The sequence below is a fragment of the Rhagoletis zephyria genome, unplaced genomic scaffold (assembly GCF_001687245.7).
Source record: "Rhagoletis zephyria isolate East Lansing unplaced genomic scaffold, Rhagoletis_zephyria_1.1 Rzeph_scaffold_00829, whole genome shotgun sequence".
NCBI classification, from domain to species: domain Eukaryota; kingdom Metazoa; phylum Arthropoda; class Insecta; order Diptera; family Tephritidae; genus Rhagoletis; species Rhagoletis zephyria.
Genome location: NW_016157913.1, coordinates 103372 through 110677, shown reverse-complemented (window position 1 = coordinate 110677; position 7306 = coordinate 103372). Strand labels below are relative to the sequence as shown.

The 7306-nt window shown below is 35.5% G+C and overlaps 1 long non-coding RNA gene across 1 annotated transcript in view; it reads left to right on the top strand.

The window, feature by feature from the left end:
* LOC108361727 (uncharacterized) overlaps positions 1–7109 on the top strand; it is a 21013-nt gene extending 13904 nt beyond the window's left edge. The window contains exon 3 of the long non-coding RNA XR_001847350.1: positions 6400–7109. This is a non-coding gene — a long non-coding RNA (uncharacterized LOC108361727). The remainder of the gene's footprint in view (positions 1–6399) is intronic.
* The last annotated feature ends 197 nt before the right edge of the window (positions 7110–7306 follow it).

Genomic DNA, 7306 nt, shown 5'->3' with positions numbered 1-7306 from the left:
CACAAAAAAATAAGCCCAGAAAAGTAGTAAAAATACTTCATTGAATGAATGTTTTGCTAAGTTACGGTTAACTTAGCAAAGTCTTAATTATTTACCAAATGGTCGGAGCACAAAAAAAACGAAAAGTGGCCGAAAATAGCACACAATGACCACAATAACACGAACAAATTTTTTCTTCATTTTTTCATTTTAGCGCCGCTAACTTGATTGAGCTATTTCTATCAGCTGTTCGTCTAACTCGCAAGTTTCTGTAAGTTTTCTGTTCGCGAACTATTTTGGATATTTTGCTCTTGTGAGCTAACAGATGACATTTCGCCGGAATTTCGCTGTTGGACATTTTTTGCTGGAGATTTTAAAAGAACGAACCTATTGACTATCCAACATTAAACAGAATTGTTACGAACGGCTTTAACTGACCAAAAATCAGATTTTGAAAATCTCGGCAAAGGGATCTTTTGAATTTTCTTGTATATCTATCTTACGTACAATAGAATAATAATAAAATTAATGTTTTTCATTTCTTATAATAATTTAATTTAAAAATAAAATTTTTGTTTTTCTTCTTCTTTTTTTGTGGCTCTTTGTAGCACTTAGAACTTAGATGTGGCTCTTTTAGGCCCTCGGCCTTGCCCACCCCTGCTATATACATTTTCATACAAGGCAGGATTAATCAGTATTAAAAATATGCTGCAGAAACACAACAGCAAACAACAGCTGAGCTAAGAAGCAATGACATGCTATGACAGTATGTTTGAGATGGAATGACATGGCATAGCAATGCATGCAATTTTTGAAAATGACATTTTAATAGATACGCTGGGAAGAAGTTAAGAAAATGTTTAAATTAACATTTTGTTACCTACTTCACCGATTTGAAATCTGAAAACTATACCTTTCATGAGCATGAAATGGTATTATAACTTTGGTCCGATATTTGTAAGTACAAGAATAAGAAGAGATAGACTCATGAAAATGTGTTCTTATGTATGTGACCAGAACACCGAACTGAGCCGACTTAGGGTAAGAACATAGTGGAGCGGCGGGCAAAGAGCATCGAGCAAAGCGTCGATTTCAAACGCATATGTTTCAATGGGAAAGCGAAAGAAAGTGAAGAGCAAAGCGTACATACGCATTTGTAATTGAAGCTTTGCTCGATGCTAGCTCTTCGCTTTGCTCGCCGCTCCACTATGTTTTGACCCTTAGGCATATGGCAACCGAACTTCAGTTGGGTGGCCACTGGCTGAAAGGGTTTTACAGATGGCAACTGCAAGCTGGCAACTGAGTTGCTATATTGGCAACTGCATTTTTGTGGTCGCTGAGGTATTAATCGAAGATTGTATAAGGTAAACTTCAAAGTCTAGGGGGCGGGCTCGAGCCCCCCCTCCCCCCTGTCCCTACGTAGCATGAATACTTGCGCGGGGTATTTAATGTTCGGCTCCGCTCGAGCTTTGACTTTTTTACTTGTTAAAAAATAATTCAGGTGAGTAAATTAGTTGATTTAGTTAAATAAAAAATGGAAAGGTTAGTAATTTTTAATAATTTTTTTTTAGTACTTGAATTTAAAAATTGGATCATTGTATTCAATAAAATGTTTTTAAAAGGTCGTAAATCAAACCTGCGCCACTAAATAACTACTCGCTCGCTGCGGAAAACTTGAAACTTGACAAAATTTTAAATTCTTTTCGATTGAGACTGCACCAGTCGAGAGGACTTTCAGTTATATATTTTTTTTCTTTATTGCGGTGCAATAATTGTTTTTTTGGGAATTGCATCTGTCTGCAAATGTCGTATGTATCCTCCTGAATCTTCACAATCTAGTATCATGACAAGATCGTTGTTTAAACACCGTTGTTTTCCAAAGAATTCCTCATTCTCATTATTTTGGTTGTTTCTGAATGTGGAGAACCAGTAACGTCAAAAGCGTTTTTCGATTTTAGTATTTGTAATTCATTTTTGATCCTTTCTTCTGTGACTGGCCAGATATACGTTTTATCATTGCACTTGCATAATATTCCAAGGACCGAAAATAACAGTTATTTTTTTACCAGTTAAACTTGGCCTAATATTTTTTATTCCGAAAGTTTTTTCTGGATAATAAACAAACAGCTTATCAAAATTAAACAAATTTGGCATCATTTGAAAGGGGACTGAAATAGCTTTTAAACAGAAATAACGAACGAAGGTTACCACCTCTATTTATATATTTTTTGGTATCTTTTAATACTAAAGAAATTCATATACCTGACCCAAGGTTTGTTCTATGGTAATTAATTATCATTTTTTATTGAAATATTTTTTAATAGGTGACTTTGCTTGTTTAGACATTTCAGTTTTAAAGCTACTTAACTCCTCTTGCATTTGATACCAAAGTGGTTTAATTTGGATAATCGGTTTGTTAATTGTCCGGAAAGGACTTTTAGTTGGGAATAAAAAATATTTGGCCAAGTTTAACTCGTAAAGAAAATAACTGTTACTTTCGGTCTCTTCAATATTCGCATTCGCAAAAGATCCGCATTGATTATTGAGAATACGAAAGAGAATGCGAATGTTAAAATTAATGCGGAAGCTCCACGTTTGAGAATGCGAATGCGAATATTCGCAACAAGCCTGGTTTCAACTTAAAAGATAGGATGGTTTTGAACCCGAGAAAAAATATTTTTTTTTTCCATCGACAGTTTTTCTATGCTTCTCGCAACGTTTTTAAAAATCATGTGACGTGTTGGTTCCAACTTAAAAGATAGGATAGTTTTGAACCTGAGAAAAAAAAAACATTTTTTTTCATCGAAAGTTTTTCTATGCATCTGCAACGTGCTTATCTTAATATATATAAAATCCCGTGTCACTGTGTTCGTTAACGCTAATCTCCGAAACCACTTAACCGATTGCAATGAAATTTTGTGGGTGTGTATTGTTGGTTCCAACTTAAAAGATAGGATGGTTTTGAACCCGAGAAAAATATATTTTTTTTCATCGACATTTTTTCTATGCTCGCAACGTTCTTAAAAATCCCGTGTCTTGTTGGTTCCAACATAAAAGGTAGGATACTGAGAAAAAAAATTTGTTTACGTCGAAATTTTTTCTATGCATCTGCAACGTGCTTATCTTCTTAATCTATATATATAAATGTGAATGTCTGTTTGTTTATTACCTTGTAACTTTTGAACCACTGCACGGAATCGCACGAAAATTTCATAGTCGTAGAATTTTTAATCAGCCATAACTTCGGAACCATAAGCCACATAAAATTGAAATTTGGTATGCAAACATATCAATGTTAGGTGCTTATAGTAAGGTTTATAATATAGGTGTGGAATTTTTTATCAGCCATAATTTCGGAACCACAGGTCACATGACTCCTTTAATTCCTTTTGATATGCCTTTCGAATTTAAAAGACCTCAGTTTTCAGTTCGGTTAGCTTTTGCAATGACAACAAACAAAAATGCCTTAAAGTAAAACCCGAAACTTTAGCGAAAATAAAATGTGTGATAATTGTATTGGAAAATGCATTTATGTTAATAGATACTTTGAAGTATTAAAAAAATGCTGGGAAATCATATTAAGAAATTAGATAGTATTTCTTCTATTATACAATTTATTGGATACATTTTATCCTAAATAAAAACACCTGCAGTGCCAAAAAATTATTCCATACCACACAAGCTATACAGCTGTCCTACCATATGCTGCTATCACGGCTATAGTAAAATTAGAGCAGAAAGAGAGTATAATATTTTTACATAAAATATTTTTCATGTTTGTATAAAAACGTGGGGTGAACCCAGCGGGTAAAAGCTAGTATATAATAAAATTATGTAAAAAAAAAATATTTTTTAAAAGCAAGCTTTTATTTAACATGTACAATCAAAGGAATAAAGTAAAGAAGGTGTATTAAAAGACTTTTTAGCAAGAAAATTTCAGCAAAACTGCACCAAAATTAATAAAATAAAATAAGTTAAGGTTTCGTCAAAGTTACTATNATGTCTGTTTGTTTATTACCTTGTAACTTTTGAACCACTGCACGGAATCGCACGAAAATTTCATAGTCGTAGAATTTTTAATCAGCCATAACTTCGGAACCATAAGCCACATAAAATTGAAATTTGGTATGCAAACATATCAATGTTAGGTGCTTATAGTAAGGTTTATAATATAGGTGTGGAATTTTTTATCAGCCATAATTTCGGAACCACAGGTCACATGACTCCTTTAATTCCTTTTGATATGCCTTTCGAATTTAAAAGACCTCAGTTTTCAGTTCGGTTAGCTTTTGCAATGACAACAAACAAAAATGCCTTAAAGTAAAACCCGAAACTTTAGCGAAAATAAAATGTGTGATAATTGTATTGGAAAATGCATTTATGTTAATAGATACTTTGAAGTATTAAAAAAATGCTGGGAAATCATATTAAGAAATTAGATAGTATTTCTTCTATTATACAATTTATTGGATACATTTTATCCTAAATAAAAACACCTGCAGTGCCAAAAAATTATTCCATACCACACAAGCTATACAGCTGTCCTACCATATGCTGCTATCACGGCTATAGTAAAATTAGAGCAGAAAGAGAGTATAATATTTTTACATAAAATATTTTTCATGTTTGTATAAAAACGTGGGGTGAACCCAGCGGGTAAAAGCTAGTATATAATAAAATTATGTAAAAAAAAAATATTTTTTAAAAGCAAGCTTTTATTTAACATGTACAATCAAAGGAATAAAGTAAAGAAGGTGTATTAAAAGACTTTTTAGCAAGAAAATTTCAGCAAAACTGCACCAAAATTAATAAAATAAAATAAGTTAAGGTTTCGTCAAAGTTACTATAAGCCATTTAGTGAAAGGAGTTACTCAAACTCTAATGAAAATTACTAACAATTTACTACTAATTTACTTCGTTTCTAAAAAAAAGTTTGTCGCTCGAATAGCAAACCGGCATTTAAATATCTCCATACATACCTAACCAATTATGCATGTACTCCGAATTCGTCGACAAGCTTTTTTAAAAACGGAGTAAATTAGTACAAATGGTTAGTAATTTTCATTAAAGTTTGAGTAACTCCTTTCACTAAATGGCTTTTAGTAAATTTAACGAGACCTTAACTTATTTTATTTTATTCATTTTAGTGCAGTTTTGACAAAATTTTCTTGCTAAACAAATCTTTTAATATACTACTTCACTTTATTCCTTTTTGTACCTGTTAAATAAAAGCTTGTTTTTTTAAAATATATTTTTTTACATTATTTCATTTTGAACTTTTTAGTTTTATTTTATATATAGCCAGGACATAATGTTTTTATTAAGGGCTGACTCTCCATTTATGAGCGTAGTACAATTAATATAAGCGGCGTAAATCTTTTCGATCATCTGTTTAGGCTGAGCAAAACACGTTGAGTTCAGGTAGCGAAAAAATTGTACGATGAAAAAAATGGCGGAAAGTTGGCAACTGTTAAACTGAGCGGAACTACTCAATTGTGCGTTTCTAGGACAAACAGTCTACGGTTAGACAATATGAACACGCCCAATGTGTCACGAATTAAGAGCATAATCAGAAACAAATGGGTGTGTTATTAAATTTAAACATTCAGATCAAGTACAAACCACACACCCGGTAGGTGCTCTACAGAAATTCGTTTAGAAATATCCCAAGGTTAACAGCTGATTTATTCAAACTAATTTCCGGTATTTTATCTTACCAATGTATTCACAATAGAATCTATCACACCACTGCCTAAAATTATCCTACATAGTTGCGCCGGCAAATTACGCTCTGCTATCACTATCAGTAGTGAATACGCTGTAAGTAATCTGTTAAGCAGGGACCACACGATTTGTACATTTGTACAGATTTGTACATTTTGGCAGTCACAGAGTGGTGTTGTCTAAAAATAATGAGTGGAAGCTCGTCCGCTTCCTTCCTTGAACGGAGTGGGAGATATGGCACTGGGTAGTTCCTGGGCTCACGGGGTGAGGTTGGCAAAGAGCAGCTGTAGAAGAAGTGAGGCGGCGATCGGCGAACGGATGCAGGCGGCAATGTCGGGCGCCGGCGATGGCTCAGCGGAGGATCTGGGGATGGCTTTGAACGCGTTGGTCTCGAAGCAGGAACTGCGTTTACACGTACTGCGCGATCTAAATTATTAAGTCACACTTAATACCGATCGCGGCTGTCAAACAGAACTGCGCAAGCGAAAAGAAGAAAACTACCAAACCGGACTTTAATTACAAATGAAATGCGTTTATTAACTTCGATCTACTAATTATTTCACAATTCTTGTTCGTATTTGCTACAATAAGCAATTTTAGAGCGGGCGTATACCGAAAGCGAATGCAATAAGTTCAGTGCAAAAAAGAGAATTAAAATGTCAAAATCATATAGAGATGTGCATGTAAAGTAGCGAGCATGGTAGCGAGCTAACAACGCCTGCGTTGCCACCCGCAAACACACTCATCATTACATAGCGTTTAGACTGTCAACAGGTTACAAATTCAATACAAATTCAAGAATAGAAACGGTTCAATACAAGCGTATACTAAGGTTGCTCGCGTTGGTATAGCCACAAATTTAAGATACGCTAATATAAAAAATTCATTAAATATATATAATCCAACAATTGAGCGACGTGAAGGTTAATTGTTATAAAAGGTAAGTTACTATAAAAATTCATTCAATATACGTATACATGTAATCCAACGATTGAGTGACGGCGAAGTTAGGTGTTATCAAAGCGGCCGCAGTGCTCGCTTGCACATTCTGCCGGCCCTAGCCGCGTTAAGCGGATAGTGCTTCTTTCAACTCCTGGAGAGTTCTGAGCGCCTTATGCACTAGTAATTTGGTGACCTTGCCTCGATATGTTGCTGTTTGCAGTCCATTTGCCGTTTGTCTGATTTTACGGTTCGCCACGTTCGTAGCCGTTGAAGGGTGCTTGTTGCGAGTTGGGGTGCGCCCTGATCCCCCACGTTGGGAAGCATGTCGCATCGGCGGCACAAGTCGTTTGGGGTTCTGCGACGCGGCGTGCGAGCTAGCGCGGCAACCTGCCGAGGTACTGTTTCGGTGCAAGAGGGTGTGGTGCTGTAGCGAGCAAACTCTACATTTACCCGCCGATGTGCATTCGAACGTGGCATGATATAGCGCCAAGCAATTTGTGCAATAGTGATGCGCCCTGGCTAACAAGAAGCGTTGCTGCGGCTGCATGGCTACAAACACAGGGCACCTTCGTAGTGAATGGTGGCGGGTGCACACACGGCATCGTTGGTAGTCTTCGGCAGTGCGTTGAGTGTTTGAAGATTGGTCGTCCTCCGAAGCAGG